The sequence below is a fragment of the Pelobates fuscus genome, chromosome 2 (genome assembly GCF_036172605.1).
Source record: "Pelobates fuscus isolate aPelFus1 chromosome 2, aPelFus1.pri, whole genome shotgun sequence".
Classification (NCBI taxonomy): domain Eukaryota; kingdom Metazoa; phylum Chordata; class Amphibia; order Anura; family Pelobatidae; genus Pelobates; species Pelobates fuscus.
Genome location: NC_086318.1, coordinates 329,045,832 through 329,066,827, shown reverse-complemented (window position 1 = coordinate 329,066,827; position 20,996 = coordinate 329,045,832).

Genomic DNA, 20,996 nt, shown 5'->3' with positions numbered 1-20,996 from the left:
AGTATTATAAGTAGTTATTCACTTTTTTGCGCACCCTCATTTGGGTTGTGATTTAACAGGAGGATAGTCTGTCTTGTATATGATCAACTTTGGCATATGTTTTGCTACTGGTGAAAGTGAGTGGAGAACCTGCATGGTTTTCATTAGTACTCGACCATCCTTCATCTGAAAATTAAAATGACCTAGACACATGTGAATGTTTAATGCCTCTTAAATCAATGACTCATCCTCAACAGTATTCTACTTTTATTCATCTAAACCTGAATGCTAAGTTGTCTCTAAAGAAATGGCACAAGGCACAAAATGCTTACAATGTATTCTATTTCCAGACTCAATCCTCTAGGGGTTTTTCGACTTGCTCTAAATCAGGCTGTGCAAATTAAATTGCCATTGTAGGTGATAAACTTTGATACCAAGTTTTATATAAACATGGAGCATTTTTATTATTGAAAAGAACTAAGCAATTAAGGGTTTAAGGGTTGTTCGGCTCTTGAGTTTTGAAAGTCTTATCTAACAATATTGGATTGATGCCTATGTATTTTATTTATGTAGGCCTTGATTTAATTATCTTAGCTAAAAACAATAATTAGTTTATGATTATTAACTTTTTATAAAATTTTAGTTGGTTTTCAAGCAAATTCAAAGCAGTCAGTCAGTTACTCAATAAAAAAAAAAAAAACCCTGCTAATAAAAGTGCCTCAGAAGTATGTTTATCTGCCTTTAAAAAAAAAAAAAAAGCCTCTGGGTGTTAATATGGCAAACATATTAGTTTATATAAGTTCAAACATCGCCCTTGTGGCTCCATCCAGTTGGGGTCATGTCCACTAAAAAAATTACCAGCTATTGCCCAGTCGATCAAAATAGTCCACTGAAAATTCCCATGCAAAATTTGCCTGTCAGCATGCTCTATTTGGTTGGCTTATAAGCCAACCAGTTAGAGCACACTGAGTGAACTTTGAAAGCATAGGAAAGTCTTATAAAGGATTTCCTCACCTTAGATGCCCTTCATTGGTAAAAATGTATTCATTTTGCCTTTGTTGCACTTTTTAAATGTATTTATTTTTTGCGAATTTAAACATTTTTTATTTTTATTAGTTGTGGCAGTAATGAATAGATTTTTATTTGGATTTGGTGGGGCTGGAAAAAAAAGATGGGAAGTATATTTATTTTTCACAGGATTTTCGATTTATTGGTTCCCTCACTATTATTAGGATGAGGAGTCAGGCACTACTTTTGTTTTGTTTTACTTGGGAGGGTGCCTAAGGGATTGGGAAACCCTAACCACCATTGAAGGGGTGGCGGTGGGGCACATGGACATAATTTTAGGGGGTTAAAATGGTATGTTCACCCCATCTGTATTTTTCAGGGGTCCCATGGGTGGGTACTGGGAGGTGATGCCAGGTGCCCCCCTCCCCCCATTTATTAAATTGATAGCTCATAATCACTGCCCATGGAGTGGGTTTTGGGTGCTTATTATATTATCTCCTCCACTCCCCTCCATTTATTTATTTAATTGTCCCACCTATTTGTTGAGGGTTAGAGAGGGACATTAGGATGCCCACCCCACCACCCGCTGACCATGGGTGAGGCAGGAGGGTAGACAGTAACCTGTCCTACACTTTTTTCATTTTAGGTCCCAATATGTGAGTCAGGTTCTCCCCTGTATTTTATTAACTGCCTAGTTAAAGGAACACTCTAGTGCTAGGTATATAAAGCAGTATTCCAAACACTATAGCATCCCTCTGCCCCCACTCTCCCACTCCTGTGGCTATCAAAGGGTTAAAACACCATTTTTTTTATTCCAGGACCAAAGTCCATCGGCACTGACTCTGTCTCTGAATCCTTTTTCTCTGCCTCCTCCGACATCATCATCATCAGTGCTTTCCTTTAGGGATTTAGAATATGCTGTATGCTGCCCCCACTGGAAGTCTTAACCCTGCAATGAAAATATTGCAGTTTCTCAATAGCTGCAATGGTTTCAGCTGTAGTGTTAAGGGGATATTTCACCAAGACCACTTAAATGAGATGAAGTGGTCTGGGTGCCTATAGTGTCCTTTTACTAGAAATTACATTGACAGTGTCATCTGACTTCTCACTGTTCAGTTAATATGCCCTTACCTGCAACATGGCAGGGAGGGACATAATGGAGATATTGAACCTCCCTTATAATAATGTGGGGGTCACATTGACTCCCTTAGACTTTCTGTAACTATTTGCCAACTGGCTGCTAGTGCTGCCAGCATGCAAATAGTAAATATAAATGACTTATCAATAATTTTTAGTTGTCAAATGAGGCATTATGTGCCAGATAAATGGAGTTAAATCACCTCATCTGATATTTTCAATGTAAAATACAAAAAAAAAACTTTTTTGATATTCGATCTGATAATTATCGACTTCAGATAAGTCTTTATTTTTGGTAATTAAATCGATATGAACCAATACAAGGCTCATCAGGAGCTGATAAATTGCCAATAAAACATATCGGCTCTAAATAAATCAGGGCCTTGGTGATTTTAAAAAGACATAACTCTAAATAGCACATGATGTAAATTAAATTGTAATTTCAAAAATAAGATAGTTAAAAGCAGACTTTTTGGGGCTGCTCTGTTCTGGGATATTACTCAATTGATTGCATGAAAATGTAAATGTTAGCAAGGTCAAGTTCTTCAGCTTCTACTGAGTCTTTTCATGTTCATTTTCGCAAATCAAATTCTCTGAATCCTTTTTTCCTAAATGTCACACCATTTAATGGTGATATTAATGCAATGAGCGATGCTTTGGTGTTTTGTTTGAAATCCCACATCATTATTTTTCTCCATTTAAGTGTGACATAACGTTTATCTCTAGTAAAGTGGTATCTGAACTGGACTGTTGATAATTACAACGCAATAAGGCACCGATAATGTTTGCTGATCTCCAAATAACTAATATTTCTTAAAAGAACTAGAACATGTTGATAATCAAGTTATAGAAATGCTGCCTAGAATTTACTTTTTAAATTCAACCTCTAATATATTTCAATCGGGATTAATTTTTCTATGTCCTACCAAGCAAAAATGAAAATTTGTTCTATCTTATTTTGCAAGACTAATGTGAATGTGATTAGAATGTTGAATTGACTGATGAATGTTATGCAGTGCATGATAGGAACCAAAGAATTATGCAATACGATCCTGAGGATATGGAGCTCTGACAGCTATCAGAGACAATAACAGAATTCAACATGAATCTTTCTGTGCTGGAGCATGTCCACCGCTCAGATGAGTCAAAGCAGAAAAAAAAAAAGAATTCAGCTCAGCATTGTTATTAAACACATTTTTCTTACTCAAAGCCCCAAATGGGAATTGTGTCAATAAAGCATACAAAGAAAAATATAACGCGGGCAGCAGACCTGAATAAATCTACAGTAGCTTTTACTTCATTTTATGATTTTATGTTGAGGAAAACAAGCCTTCTTGTATCACTAAATGATATTTCCCAAGTGGCAATATATACATAAAACGGGGTACATTTATCAAGCCAAAACAGATGCTATTTTGGGTGTAATGTGTTAAATGTTGAGAGATGTTTGTTTGGTTTCCATGGTGATTGGATTGGACTTTGCCCCAGAATAGCACCTGTTTTTTCTTTGATAACTCTCCCCAAATATGTTAAACACCATGTGACAACCCTGTAGCTCTCAGGGTTGGTCGACACGAATGTGTTCATTTGCATAACTTCAATGTGAAAATTAGTACAGCCAATTATACATCCAATTAAGCACTTACATCTATTAATCTTTGTTCATCTTTGCTTTTTCAACATGATGTAGGACTGTACTTTCTAAAAGAGTGTATTACACAATACATCTTATCTCTTTCCATCTCGAAAATATAATTAGCTTAAAAAACTCCGCAAATACTCTGCTTAAGTCATGTGAAAGAAAGGAATGTCATGTTGCAACAAACCAACTTCGACAAAATGGATGACTAAATAGTTAATTGTAAGTCATGTTTTGATCTTGCACATATAATTTTATGCCTTTACAACAGTTAACAAACAGGGAGACTGACAACATTATGCTTTGGGGGTGTTTTTCTGCTAAGGGGACAGGACAACTGCACTGCATCAAAGAGACAATGGACGGGGCCATGTATTGTGAAATCTTGGGTGAGAACCTTCCTTCCTCAGCCAGAGCATTGAAAATTGGTCGTGGATGGGTATTCCAGCATGATAATGACCCAAAACACACAGCCAAGGCAATCAACGAGTGGCTAAAGAAGAAGCACATTAAGGTCCTGGAGTGGCATTCTCCATACCTTAATCCTATAGAAAATCTGTGGAGGGAGCTGAAAGTTGGAGTTGCCAAACGTCAGCCTCGAAACCTTAATGACTTGGAGATGATCTAAAAAGAGGAGTGGGAGAAAATCCCTCCTGAGATTTGAGCAAACCTGGTTGCAAACTACAAGAAATGTTTGACCTCTGTGATTGCCAACAAGGGTTTTGCCACCATGTACTAAGTCGAAGGGGTCAAATACTTATTTCACTCATTGACATGCAAATCAATGTATAACTTTTTTGACATGGGTTATTCTGGATTTTTTTTTGTTATTCTGACTCTCACTGTTAAAATACACCTACCATTAAAATGATAGACTGATCATTTCTTTGTCAGTGGGCAAATATTCAAAATCAGCAAGGGATCAAATACTTTTTTCCCTCGCTGTAAGGTTTTATCAGGATATTGAAATACATTACATTTTAAATTGCAGAAGTCCTATACATATACATGTATGATTGACCTGAATGTAAATAAAGATGGCCATAATTGCTTGGTGAACATTTAGTTATTAAAGATAAAAGATAAAGTCCAAGGATTTTATTTTGACAAATAATTTGACAAATGTTAGCCATAAAGCAATTTAAAAAATAATCTCTAACTTAACTGACTATTTTGACATGTATATTTTGAGATGGTCCTGAATTATACAGATATAAAAAGAGATCCGCGAATAAATAGATGCAGAGAGAGAGAGAGTAATAAGAAATGCAATATGTCTTGGTTTCTGAAACATACACACTCTGCTGCTGCTGTACTTCTTATTTTGGATATGTGGATATAGCAGGGCTTAAAATGTAAAAAATTGGCAAGTAAAAATGTAGCCCTGGTGAGTAAAAATTAAGTAAACATTCATCTATAGTAGAGTATGTTATGGCTTACAGTGGCTAGTAACTTTTAAAGTTTGGCTAGCAGCATAATACTTTTAATTTTAACCACTGCGAATAGTACAGGTGACAATGGTAGACATCTTAGGGTCAACCATAAGTGGCCATATCTAAGGACATGCTATTGCAATGATAATATGATTTTGAGGTATTGGAATAAAGCTGACAAAATGTTACAAATCAATTAAAACATACATGACTGCAGTTTTAAGGTTTCAGTCTGTTTACAACAGTTTTAAGGTTTCAGTCTGTTTAGCCAAATCGGGAATCTTCCAACAATGATTCTGCAAGTGATTTCACAAATTCAACATCTCAACTGTCAAAATCTCCACAACAGAACCAAAACCCTAAAAATGTCTGTCCTCATATTTATCTATTAACATAAACTCTGCAGCTATATGAAGTATATAGTGCTTATAAACTATGTTGATTACTTGTCAAAAGCAACTATTGCATCAGTCAATCAGTGTTCTAACACTGATCCAGTAAATTAATTCAACACATGATTTCTTCAGCTCTCATCCCTGAAATAGAAGCTAAGTACATTACTAAAGATATTTGCAATTGTCTGCTGGATTATCACTTCTGGTGCCCTAATATCTTTGTTACATTCTCATGGATCTATTGCATCCAGTTCAACTTATTATATCAGCAAAAAGGGGATTGCTTATACCAGGGGTCCCCAACCTGTGGTAATCATAGCCAGAGGGAAACATTCCAGTTCCCCTAAGGGTAAGGTGAAAAAAATAATAATAATCGGTAATGGCAGTTGAGGACAGCAGGATGGGGGGCCTTTCTGGGGCCCATGCATTTAGGGCCAGCCAATAGACATGTGCCATGAGGAACCCGATCTTGCACTGTGTCCCAGCCACATGGGAGGTGCTGTAAGCCATGAGGGTGGTGCAGACCGGGACAGTAGAAGGCCCCTAAATTGCAACAGTAGATAACACCCTCCTGCACCAAAAAAGAAACTGGAGGGTGGCTAAAATGTTGACCTGTATGTGTATTTTAGGTGGCTGTATCTGTGTGTGTGTGTGTGTCATTGTTTGTATCTCTGTGTGTATATGTATGTCTGCATATCTGTATGTGTGTCAGTGTGTGTCAACACACCAAAAATGAATTTTTAATTGAATGTCTCATAATTAATCGCTTCGATTTTTTTTTACCCCATATAGTGTTTCTTATCCTCTCTCTTGAATCCCTTTAGTGTATGTTATCCTTCTTTTGTCTTTAGTATATATTATCTCTCCATTTTTCCCTTTGTGTGTCTTTTACTTTGCTTCAGCCACATTGTTTGTCTCTCCACTCTTCTCCAGCACCTTTGTGCATCTTTCTCCCACAGCTCCTTTGTGTGTCTCTTTCTCCCATTTCCAGTCCCTGTCTGTGTATCTTCCTACAAGCACCTTGTCTCTTTCTCCACCAGCCCCCCTATTTATCTCTTTGCCCCGCGCCTCAGTCCCTCTGGGTGCATTCCCCAGCCACTGTCTCTCTTTCACCCCTTCCCCAGCCTTTCTGTGTCTCTTTGTGTCCCACCAGCCCCTCTGAGTGTTTCTCCCCAAAACCCCTGTTTGTCTCTTTTGTCCCTTTACCTATCATTCCCTTAGCTTATCCATGTGTCTCATTACCCATGGCCCCCATGTGTCTCATTTCCTCCCCTCCCTCTCCTATGTGTTTATTTTTAATTATCTTTTTATTGTTTTTAAAGCGAACATAGAAACCAGCGACAGGTTTATGCACATAAAGCAAATTTGAACAAAATATATTACCCATAATTCATCAACATTCCACATGGAACAGCTTGCAATCATCTCTGAATGGGAGTGTCTAATACATCTTCAATTATGAGTCAGCATTACCCGTTTTCTCATAGAATGGTTATGAAATAATGTGTCATAATTGAATATAAACAAAAATTTTAAGTAAAAGTAACGTTAAATGGACAGTATTCTACCTGTACTACTATGTGTGCCTCTTTTAACTTAAAGGGAATATAGAGAGCCTCAGAAAGTACGTTGTTTCCTTTCTCCAGTAAGTACTTATATTCCATTAGTGTTGTTTATTGTGGTTGACGTCAGGCACCATTGGGAGTCAGTAAAGCTGTCCCATGGGGCAGTCAGGGTTTTCTTAGCAGTCCGATGTTGAATCACCAACCAACTAATCTGTCCTCCCCTCCTCCCTAGTCAGTCCTCCCTTATTTATCAAATAGAGTAGCCATGGTTGCCATAAACTAAGGTATATGGTGGACCTGTCAGATGATGCCCACCTGAGCTTTTATTACGATCTATAGTGTTCCATTAAGAGTAACCATCCCCGTATTGACGGGACTTGTGGTCTCTTTGAATTTTTGGTTATGAATGCTTTTGCTACCGTTAGGAGTAGGTATAGTAGCAGGAATTTGTATTTAAGGGGAATATCAATCAGATGGATCAGCATCCTTGAAGGTTCAAAGAGAACGTTGGTACCTGTTATTTCACATATAGTCTCTGATTTAACTGCAGAATGTATTCACCCTTACCCCCCTCAGGCCCACTAGATGTGTTCCTTGGTGCCTTTATCCTTTCCGCACCTCCTACGCATCGAGGAGTGCAACGAGGTGAATCTATTAATCTCGGTTGGGGAGAGGTACCATCTCTCAAAAGTACCTTATAGTTGACCTCCTGAAGTGGGACACTGGTGTGGGAATGAAATGCCATTGTAAAGGCTCTGTGCCACTCCTTGTTCCCTATGTGTCTTAATCCCTCTCCCCCCATCTGCCAGCTTACCTTCTCTGTCTAGTGTGGCCCAGTCATGGGCCGCGGTAGAGAAACTTCTGTAACCTCGGCTAGACAGGAAGCAGTTTGGCACTCCCTACGCACCCTTTGTAGGTGATACAGAAGATCCATGCTACATACTGTGACCGGCAGGAGGGTAAGGTTGTGCGATTTGTGTAAAATGATTTCCCACAAGCAAAGTATGTGAACTATAAGAACTATAAGAACTGGGTTGCAGGAGTCAATAAAACTTGAATGACGAGACCGGGGGGAGACCGGGAGGATATGATAGAAACATTTAAATACATAAAGGGTTCAACACAGTAAAGGAGGAGACTATATTTAAAAGAAGAAAAACTACCACAACAAGAGGACATAGTCTTAAATTAGAGGGGCAAAGGTTCTAAAATAATATCAGGAAGTATTACTTTACTGAGAGGGTAGTGGATGCATGGAATTGCCTTCCAGTTGAAGTGGTAGAGGTTAACACTGTGACGGAGTTTAAGCATGCGTGGGATAGACATAAGGCTATCCCAGACTTAAGATAAGGTCAGGGACTAATTAAAAGTATTTCAAAATATTGGGCAGACTAGATGGGCCGAATGGTTCTTATCTGCCGTCACATTCTATGTTTCTATGTCCCCTCGTTTTGATTTGCCCTTAAATCATAGAAATGCAACGTGACTAAAGTTTGTCACTTTTGAGGATCTCTTCTGTTTATAGAAAACTGGCACTTCCATTCTTGGCATCAATGAAAAGTTTCAATTTTTGGAGGCTATGGGCAATAATTTTGACCTTGAAAATAATTAAAATAACCAACATCTGCACAACAAATTTTTCAGCACGAATACAGGCAGGCTGACCACTCAGTATGGCACTGATCAAAGAGTCTTGGGAATTTATCATGCATTATGTTATGCACAACTTAAGCTTATGTATAAAAGTATTACACTTCATGTAGACGCTGTGCTAGCAGAAGTGTTTGAAAATGTTTAGCACTTTAAAAATCGCACTTCCCCTTTCCTGTCAATCACTTCTTGCCATTGATCTCTATGCTGGTGTGCTGGATGTGTCCCCATGCTTGGTAAATAGAAGCAGAGCAAGGGGAATTAGTACGATGGGACTGGAGGATAGGTGCTAAAATAGTGTTACAATCACTGACCTGAATGAATTGCAGAGTTGAAACAAAGGGTAGAAAGTAAGTAAAAACTACAATGGTTGCCGAAGAAATTAAATACATAATTCATCTTTTTGAAAAATGGCATATTTAATTCCTTACAAGATGTGTTATATTTCATGTTATACATTAAAATATTGCCAGTGATGCACTTTCTACAGATCGAGCATGTCAATAGATATACAAGATAAATGAAGACCGATGGATATTGAACGAGGATAAAAAACATCAGGTTGGAGTTAGACTTCTCCCCATAATCAGCTACAAAGGAAATTCTAATCATACAGGTACTTTAGCAGCTAGCATACTGTCTGATGGAAGTTTTCCAGTGATCATTCTTCTTATATCTGCATCAATGTCATCTTGATGTAAAGATGCAGGTTATCATAGGTATTGGTGTTTTTTCATCGCCATGACTTATGCATGGTCTTTTGAGAAAAGAAAGAAAAGGTATTAAAAACTCTATACATAAACCTATTATACCACACATATTCACACACATATACACACACATACATACACATATATACACATACAACACATACATACACATATATATATATATATATATATATATATATATATATATATAAAATTACTTTGAATCCCCAGGACTCACATTTACTGTAACCAACCAGACCAAGGCTCCAAGGAAATAGAAAATCCAAATGAAACAGGCTGCTCTCCGGGCTTAAAAGTTCAAAATTTTATTTCAATCAATTAAAATTCCAACCAACGTTTCGGTCCCTGCTCGGGACCTTCCTCAGGGTCAAGTTCAACAGGACAATCAGGATTGTCCTGTTGAACTTGACCCTGAGGAAGGTCCCGAGCGGGGACCAAAACGTTAGTCGGAATTTTAATTGATTGAAATAAAATGTGGAACTTTTAAGCCCGGAGAGAAGCCTGTTTCATTTGGATTTTATATATATATATATATATATATTTATATATATATATATATGTATATATGTGTTTATATATGTATATATATATATATATATATATATATATATATATATATATATATATATATATATATATATATATTCCAATAAATGGATAGCACTCCAGGGTCTTTCAGATGAAAATAAAATATAACTTTTAATTCATGTTAAAAATAAAAAAAATGCATCAACGTTTCGACTCTCCTCTGGAGCCTTCTTCAGGATGACAGACAGAGGAGAGCCGAAACGTTGATGTATTTTTTTATTTTTAAGATGAATTAAAAGTTATATTTTATTTTCATCTGAAAGACCCTGGAGTGCTATCCATTTATTGGAATATCTATATCATCGTGCTGGATCAGCACCGGGCAATATCAGTATCTTCACCAGGAGTGCAAGCATCTTTCGATTTTGTATATATATATAGTATTGTGATAAACTAATCAAAATCACTGAACCACTAAAGGTAGTATATGCAGAAAACACATTTACTAAAATTCCTTCTTACTATTAGCATAAGCATGAATAAGCTATTCATTGTACCTCTCATCCAAAGAGAAAGCATAAATAACAGTTTAATCTGTCTGAATCATAATGAGACATATATATTCCATATGCAGTAACGTAAAAAGATACTCACGAGGGCTATTCTTTTAAGACTGGTATTACTGTACACTAATAAAAAAATAGGAGAGGTACTCACAAGTGAAGAGCAAAGATGAGGTTTGAAAAAGCCTTTATTGACAAAATACTTTAAGTGTTTTTTTTTACTGCTTTGTACTGCTTTTATTATTTTATATATGCATTTTTGTGTACATTTGCATTTAATAAAGTAGTTAATTTTAAAACTTTGGGCTTCATCCTGATCTCTCTATTGGAGCCTGGGACCACACATTCCTTTGGTAGGGAAAATACCACCTGAGAGCTATGGATTGAGAAAAATGGTTGCTCTTAACTTGTGAATATCTTTCCTATTTTTTATTAGTGTACAATAATATCAGTGAGCAATATATATATATTGTTTCTTTTTTCTTTATATACTACCAATTTACCTACAAGCATGCAAGACCCTGAGGTGGAGTGGATATCATCCTAAGCCATATTCAGCACTGTCTCTTGTAATATCTATCACATTTTTCTTTTTGTTCTATGTAGTTACCGTATTTTTGTTGTTGTTGTTATAAGCACATTAATGACCCAATGGTGAAATTGGAAATGATCATCAAGTGTCAGGAATTAGCACAAACAAATCTATGGAGCTAAGACTCATTTACACCATATTTCACTTAATACCTGGGGCTTACGGGCTGAGCCTAGCATTGGAGCAGCCTGGACACCATTTACGCGACATTAAAGATTAAATTAGCCCTATCTGAGCCAAAAATGTCCAGTATCCAGACCTGAACAGTGGAGTACCAGCTGTAGGAAGCAGAGCATCACCCACAGATGCCTTTTAAATATAAACCAGGGCCAAAATCGCATGCTGGTTTTCTGGGACTTACCATGCGGGCAGCCACTGAGGACTGGTTACTACTGCAGGAGGCGTCCACACTCGATCCCACACCACTTTGTGAGATACCAGGAGGGAAGCTGGGTCAGAGGTCTCAGAAGCCTCAAGTACAGTGCACCCTGCAGCCTAGGGGGGATGCCCTCAAGTTGTTCGGAGGTCTGTTACTCAGAATCAGAGAAAATTGCTGTTAATGGGGAACAGGAGAAAGAATGCCTCACTCCAGTCAGCACTGCTCTGGCAGATTCAGAAAATACAGCCCCAGCAACTAAACTAAAGATATTCATAATTTGCTTAGTGATATCAAGAAGCTGAGGTACAGATTCTCACCACCCACATCAGGACATCAGAGGAATATGCACCAGACATTAAACAGAAACTACACTCTATGGGGGAAGTGTTGCAGAGATTGCAAAAACTGGAGGTCTTCGTGAGAACATAAAAATAAGAGGAGTCATGGATGCTGTTAATGTGGAGGAGCTACCGCATTTTATTCAGCACTTAGTGGTCACATTCCTGACTGTCAAGCTGCTTATTAATGCCTACCACAAGCTGCTTATTGATAGTGCCTACCGCATGGTCAAATCTCCCCAGGCCCACAATCTGTGGCCCACAGGGACATTATCCTATGCTGTCAAACACTTCAAGATAAAAATCTACCAAATGGCCATGCTTCAGAAAAAAACCTTATTTTATATTTGAGTCTCACATCATTACTTTATTCAATGATCTACGCAAAACTATGTTTCTGTGGTGGAAGTCCATGCAGTCTTTCACTGGAAGACTTCAAGAGGCAAGTGCTGTTTACCGCTGGACAGCTCCCGGGACACTCACAAAAACCCTGGAACGACCAGCCAGCCAAACATGACTCCTTTTACCCCCAGTAGGTGTCAGGCCTCTGTAGGTTTACATTTGATTATGTTTTGCAACTTTCTTTAATTTTCAATGTTGACTTTTTACCTCAGGGACTAAACTTAGGGTCATGGGAGATGTCCTTGCCAATGCCATGCTAATTAATCCATAACATTCCTTAATAGTCATACCACTAATTTTCCATTCCCCCATTGCTGCCCTCTTCGGTTGGGGTACATATTGACTTTCTAGTTTGCATGCTGGCAAATGAGATCATATTCCTGAAAGTTTTTTAACTCAGACCAGTTTACACTCCCCAAGTTGTCTCGGACTAACGGCTGTTTTATAAAGTCGAGATTGACTACAAATGACCTAAGCACTAGTCTTTGTCTATTATAGATGAACATGTTAAAAAATAAAAATATTAAGGTTTAACTTCATGACAACTGCGTTGCATTTTAATAATCGTACATATATACATAAATGTGGTTTTACTTCATATGCTGTATTAACCTACAAAAATAAAGAATTACTAAAATGAGGCTGAAAAAAGAGACATATGGCCATCAAGTTCAGCCTTCCTCACATCTGTTATTTGCTGTTGATCCAAAAGAAGGCAAAAAAAACAAACATTTTGAAGCACTTCCAATTTTGCAACAAACTAGGAATAAAATTGCTTCTTGACCATTTATTCTTGGATCAAGAAGCTATTACCCTACACTTGAAAAATTATATAATTGAATATTAGGTTTTTGCAAGTATGCATCTAGTTGCGTAGAGTCTGTAGAGATGTTTAAACAGCAAACCACTTATTCAGGCAGAAAATTACACATCCTTAAAGTTCTTATAGTAAAAAAAAATCTTTCCTTTGCCTTAGACTAAATCTTCTTTCTTCCAATCTAAATGCATGACATTGTATCCTGTGTATAGTACTGTTTGTAAATATATTTTCAGACAATGGATTGTATTGGCCCCGGATATATTTGTATAATGTTATCATATCCCCTACGAGGCAACGTTTTCTAAACTAAAAAGGTTTACATTTTTTAACCTTTCTTCGTAGCTAAAATGTTCCATTTCTTTGAGGCCATAATATCCTTTTTAGAACAGGTGCCCACAATTGCACAACATATTCAAGATGTGGTCTTACCAGTGATTTATAAAGAGGCAAAATGATATACTCATCCTGAGAATGAATGCCCTTTTTTGACAACACCTTACTGGCCTTAGCCACTGTCATGTCCTGGTCTGTTCTGTGGAGATGTCTGGCTTTGGCTTCTGGTATCCAGTACTCTTGTTACATTTCTTGTTTAGTTTTTCTTGGTTTTTTGGTTTTCTATTCTATGTCTGGTTTTCTTTATGCTGGGATTTCTGGGTTCATTCCTACAGTCCGTCCCTGGATTTCCCAGTCTCTTGGATTCATTTAAATGTTTGTTTTATGTTGCCACACCCGTTTGTTTTCCATCATTCCCTTTGTTTCAGAGTTCCTGCAGGCAGCTCCTCAAGGCTTCTGCCCTTTCTTGCAGGTAAGTGCTATATATGTCTTCTTTGGTTGTTTTAGCATACATTAGGCAGTGTAGGACCTGCCAGATATGGGGGTATATTGGCGTTGTTGGCAGGCTTATGCAATGTATGAGCATATAGTGTGACTAAATCCCCATGATTTCCATATATAGTGGTTAGTTATTTCTACTCTTGTTTTGCCTATGTTATTTTGTCTTGTTTTAGTTTGTATACCCAGTCTTGTACAGTCCTGTCCAGTCACACCCATGTTATGTTCATGTTTTCCTCATGTCTTGTGTATATGTTCTTGGTTTAGCTTACTATCTTTCTCTGGTTCTGGGTTCTATTAGTTCTGTCTTGTTTTCATGTTTGGTGCCTATCTCTAGTCTTGCCTTGTTTCTAGTACTGGATACAATCTTGCTGCAGAGCCTCCCTATTCAGCTCCTGGGAGGTCTGCTTAATTTCCAAGCTCCTAGTTTCTGGTATCCGCTGAAGCTGATTCAGGGTCTTGGTATGTGGCTGCACAAACGCTGGTGCTCAACACCAGGGGGTGTGCGGTTACCCTGCACCAGACCCTGCTAATCCACCTCCACACTGTGTCTCCTACTCTGAACATCAGGCATACTGGGTCCCGGTCCTGCACTGCCGCCTGGATAGTGTTTGGGTCCCGGGCATCAGACCGCCACCCTGACAGCCACATACTAACATATGTTTTGAACAGAAAACTCATTTTACGGAGGGCTCTGCTCCCTCTTTCAGATTTAAATATACATCATAATCTCTGAAAGGCCATATAAAAGACTATCGTGAATATGTATTCAACTAACTGAAACCAGGCACCTTTTGTTAAACAGGTGTTGGGGGTGTTAGAGACCTTTATAGGTCACATTTTAGTAATTGGAGGAGATTGGAATATAGGTTTGCATCAGTCATTGAACAATACTTCTAAATTTAAGTACCAACTAGTTTGCCAATGTTCACTGATGCACTGATACAAATAAGTGGACTGCTGGCCCACTTTACATCCTTGGGTGAGGGGTTACTCCTTCTATTCACACACTGCACACTGTTATTCCTGGCTAGAAATGTTTTTTATATTACATAGGTTTTTTATATTACTCAAGGAAGTCACTATTGGAAACATTACTTGGACAGACCATGAAGCTTTGTATATTTCCATCTCTCTACAAGGAATGTTCTTCCCTAATCCTCACTGAGTCACTTCTGAATTCCCATAGAGTCCTGAAAGAAGTCTGCTAGACTATGGATAAATACTTAAAGGACAATTCCAATGGGGAGGTGTCCGCACAATGGGTTTGGGAGGCACACAAAGGAGTAATAAGAGGGAGTGGAGCCTGACCTCCAACAATGCGGAGATAAAAAATTATAATGTATAATGTAAAGGCACTTCTCAAAATAAAGTGTATAAAGGGGGTTATATAGGTGAATCCCCTTTCACCTTATAAAAACATTCAAGAACATAAATAAATATTACACCCTAAGTGAACTTTTAATAACACCCAGGTAGAATCTGGAACTCCTATGAAATATTAACCCCTTAAGGACTGAGCCAAATGTACACGTTGTGAACAGAACAAAACGTAAACAAAACCTGGCATTTGCGCTATATGTCTGTCCAACCGTAATTCACCTCTTTCATATTAAATGCACCCCCCCTTATTATATATCATTTTATTCACGGGAAACAGGGCTTTTTATTTCATATCAAATATTTAGCTATGAAACATAATTTAATATGAAAATAATGGGTGAAAAAAAGAAAATTTGTTATTTTTTTAGTTCTACATGACATTTTAACTGTCAATGTCATAATACTGTTTGCTTTTACTGCAATGAAATACACATATTTGTATTCAGCAATGTCTCACGTGTAAAACAGTACCCCCTATGTACAGGTTTTATGGTGTTTTGGGAAGTTACAGGGTCAAATATAGCACGTTACATTTGAAATTGAAATACGCCAGATTGGTTACGTAGCCTTTGAGACTGTATAGTTGCCCAGGAATTAAATTTACACCCATAATGGCATACCATTTGCAATAGTAGACAACCCAAGGTATTGCAAATGGGGTATGTCCAGTCCTTTTTAGTAGCCATTTGGTCACAAACACTGGCCAAAGTTAGCGTTAGTATTTGTTTGCGTGTGAAAAATTCAAAAAACGCCAATTTTGGCCAGTGTTTGTGACTAAGTGCCTACTAAAAAAGACTGGACATACCCCATTTGCAATACCTTGGGTTCTCTACTATTGCAAATGGTATGCCATCATAGGGAAAATTTTAATTCTTGGGCTACCATAGGGTCACAAAGGCAACATAAGCAATCTGGCGAATTTTAATGTGAAAAAAATGAAACACAAACCTTATATTTGACGCTGTAACTTTTGAAAACACCATACAACCTGTACATGAGGGGTACTGTTGTACTCGGGAGACTTCGCTGAACACAAATATTTGTGTTTCAAAACAGTAAAAAGTATCACAGCAATAATATCGTCCTTGTAAGTGCTGTTTGTGTGTGAAAAATGCAAAAAACTTCACTTTTACTGGCGATATCATCGTTGTAATACATTTTACTGTTTTGAAACACTAATATTTGTGTTCAGCGAAGTCTCCCGAGTAAAACAGTACCCACCATGTACAGGTTTTATGGTGTCTTGGAAAGTTATAGGGTTAAATATAGTGCAAGCAAATTAAATTCCCTATAATTTCGGCATGGGTTTTAGGCAGGTCCCGCTAATTGTAATTAATTAGGATACCTAATTATGTAAAATTATTACATAAATATGTGTAGAATTAATATATATATATATATATATATATATATATATATATATATATATATATATATATATATATATACGTATGTATATATATATATGTAATTTTTTTTAAATATTTTTATTTATATATAGGTATTGTCAGGGTACCTGAAGTCTCTACCTCGGAGGAGGTTAGACTTCCCGACGTCCGTTCTCTCAGCGGGGCTGATTCATCCAATCCTCACAGCTCTCATAGTCATTCCCACGCCGGCCGCGAGAACCCCACTCCCTTTTATGACACGACGCTCAGGAGCCGACGTCATGACGGCAATCACATCCCGACCTGTCAATCTGGTTCGGAACAACGAATCAGGGCTCGGCAAGGGCGGAGCCATGATTTAGAGAACCAGGGTATAAAAGAGGGATGTGTGTAATGGTTCATTGCCCTGTCGTGGTTCTAGCTTGTCTGGTTCCTCAGTGCTCTCATGTTTATCGTTCTTTCTGGTTTTGACTCGGCTTGTACTATCGTTCCTGTTTACCTCTCGTGTCCTTTGACCTCGGCTTGTCTCTCGCTTACCTGTCCTCTCGTTCCCTCGACCCCAGCTTGTCTCTGACTATTCTCTGCTTTCTCCTTACGTTAGTCCGGCCATTCTAAGGTCCGGTATACGTACATCTCTCCTGTTCGCACTCTGCGTGTTGGATCCCTGTCCCGATCCTGACATTACGACAGGGCCATGGATCCTGCAGGTACGAACGCTCAGCTTGGTTCACCTGACTCAAGGTTTGAAGCCATGGACCATAGAATGGACCAAATGGCTCTAGCGCTGCAAGCATTACTATCCCATCCGAGTAATCAAGCAGAGGAGATTCGTACTCCATCTATCTCTCTTGCTAACACAGGCCTAGAGGTAGCCACAGGGGGAATTTCTTCCCGTGTTACTTCCCCTTTACGGTATGGCGGTGCTCCAGATACTTGTCGTGGTTTCCTAAACCAGATAGGAATTCATTTTGAATTACAACCCCGCGCCTATCCTACAGACAGGGCGAAGGTTGGATTCATAATATCGCTACTCATTGACAAAGCTCTTAGATGGGCTAACCCTCTGTGGGAAAATGATAATCCAGTAGTCTATAACTATAATGCGTTCATTACTACGTTTAGGAGGACTTTCGATCCCCCAGGGAGAAAGACCAGTGCTGCTAGATCACTATTACGTCTTAGACAGCATAGTCTAACACTTGTGGATTATGCGCTAGAGTTCAGATCCTTGGCGGCAGAGGTCAAGTGGAACGAACAAGCCTATATGGACGTATTTCTGAACGGATTGTCAGATGCGATCCTAGACGAGGTTGCCACTAGGGATCTTCCTGAAAATTTAGAGGAATTAATTTCATTTATTTCTCGTATAGATGAACGCATGAGACAGAGGCAGAACACTCGTGATTATGGCTATAGACCTTCCTTAAGACTAACTCCCGCATTTCAGAATTCTGAATCTACTATTCTAGCTCTCCCAGAACCTATGCAGATTGGTAACACTCACCTTTCAGAGAATGAAAGACAAAATAGGAAAAGGGAGGGTCGGTGTATGTATTGTGGAGTAGGAGGTCACCTACGCCTTAATTGCCCTAACCGTCCGGGAAACGCTCGCACCTAAGTTTCTCCAGAGGACAGGCCTTGGGTGTTTCTATTTTGTCCTCTACATATGATTACAGGGATCATAGGCTACTAGTACAGGTTTCTTTAACTTGGGAAAAGGGAGTACTTAAAGCTATGGCATTAATAGATTCAGGAGCAGCTGAAAGCTTTATTGATCAAACTTTTGTCAAGAAACATGCTATCCCATCTCAGTTAAAGGAGACTCCCCTGGCCGTTGAGGCCATAGATGGTAGACCGTTGTTAGATCCAGTTATTTCTCGTGAAACTTTACCAGTTAAACTAACCATTGGTATTTTACACGAGGAGGAGATTTCTTTCATGCTTATCTCATCCCCTTCAGTTCCTATAGTTTTGAGGTATCCCTGGCTTAAAAAGCATAACCCTACTATTGATTGGGAACAAGGTGAAATAGTCTCTTGGGGTCAGGGTTGCCAGGAAGGTTGTGTACAGAAAGTCTCACCGTTGTGCCTAGTGGACACACCTAGCAACTCTAACAAGCCCACAGATTTACAGATACCTTCCCAGTATCAGAATTTAAAGGCAGTCTTTGATAAGAGGAGGGCTGATACTTTACCTCCACACAGGTCCTTTGATTGTAAGATTAATCTCCTACCTGGTACTATGCCCCCGAGGGGTAATGTATATCCTCTATCCGCTAAGGAGAACTTAGTCTTAGAGGAGTACATTCAGGAGAATCTAGACAAAGGCTTTATTAGGAGGTCCTCTTCTCCAGCCGGAGCCGGTTTCTTTTTCGTAGATAAAAAAGACGGCACACTACGGCCTTGCATTGATTATCGGGGCTTGAACAAGATAACAATCAGAAATGCTTATCCGATTCCCCTGATTACTGAGCTATTTGATCGCCTGAAAGGTTCTAAGATTTTTACTAAGTTAGACCTGAGGGGAGCTTATAACTTGGTGAGAATTCAGCAGGGTGATGAATGGAAAACGGCTTTCAATACCCGGTATGGCCACTATGAGTACACGGTAATGCCCTTTGGGCTTTGCAATGCTCCTGCTGTATTCCAGGACTTGATTAATGAGGTTCTTAGGGAATTTCAACATGAATGTGTTATAGTTTATTTGGATGATATACTAATACATTCTAAAGAGCCTGAAACTCATCACAAACAAGTCAGAAGGGTATTACATAAACTTCTACAGCATGGGTTGTACTGCAAATTGGAGAAGTGTAGCTTTGACCAATCTCAGGTAAATTTTCTTGGTTACGTTATTTCTGGAGAGGGCTTTAAGATGGACCCTGTTAAACTCCAATCTATCTTGGATTGGCCATTGCCCAAGGGACTCAAGGCCATTCAGAGATTCATCGGTTTCTCGAATTACTATAGGCGCTTCATTAAGGGATACTCGTCTATTATCTCTCCTATTACCAACATGACTAAACAGGGTGCTGATACTAAGACATGGTCTCCAGAAGCGCTTGTTGCTTTCAGTACTCTCAAGGAACAGTTTGCCTCAGCACCGATATTAGTCCATCCAGACACATCTTTGCCTTTCTTACTCGAGGTAGACGCCTCAGAGACAGGTGTAGGCGCTATTCTGTCCCAAAGGTTAAGTTTGAATAAACCACTGCATCCATGTGGTTTTTTTTCTAGGAAATTGTCTGGGACTGAGAGCAGGTATGATATTGGTGACAGGGAACTGTTAGCGGTAATTTTGGCTTTAACCCCTTAAGGACACATGACGTGTCTGACACGTCATGATTCCCTTTTATTCCAGAAGTTTGGTCCTTAAGGGGTTAAAGGAGTGGAGACACTTGTTGGAAGGGACTTTACACCCGGTTACTATTTTGACGGATCACAAGAATTTGTCATATATAGGGGAAGCCAAGCGATTATCTGCCAGGCAGGCTCGTTGGTCTTTGTTCCTTACTCATTTCAACTATGTTCTCACTTATAGACCTGGTTCTAAGAATTCTAAGGCCGATGCATTGTCCCGCCAACATGAACCTTCTACTATGCCTGAAATGGTTTTTTCTTCTATAGTTCCTAAGCGTAATATTATTGCCAGCACTAGCATTAAGATTCACTCTCCGTTGCTGGATGAGATCAAGAAGTTACAACATCTGGCACCCGGACCTATTCCGGGGGACCGTTACTTCATTCCTCCTAAACTCCAACTGGAACTTATGCAGTGTTTTCATAACAGTAAATTTGCCGGACATCCTGGCATACGCAAGTCATGTTCTCTGATTTCTAAAGATTTCTGGTGGCCTTCATTACGTAAGGATCTTAAGGAATTCGTCGGGGCATGTGATGTCTGTATGAGGACTAAACAACCTCATACGCTTCCATGTGGGCTTTTGCAACCCCTAGAAATTCCTGTGAAACCATGGTCCTGTCTGGCTATGGACTTCATCGTTGATTTACCGGTTTCTAAAAGACATACGGTTATACTCACAGTAATTGACAGGTTTACCAAAATGGCTCATTTTGTACCTCTGCTCAAATTGCCCTCTTCTCCCGAATTGGCTGAAATTTTCGTGAGGGAGATTTTTCGTTTACATGGGATTCCTTCTGAAATCGTTTCTGATAGAGGTTCCCAATTTGTTTCCCGGTTTTGGAGATCCTTCTGTTCCCAGCTTGGTATCAAAT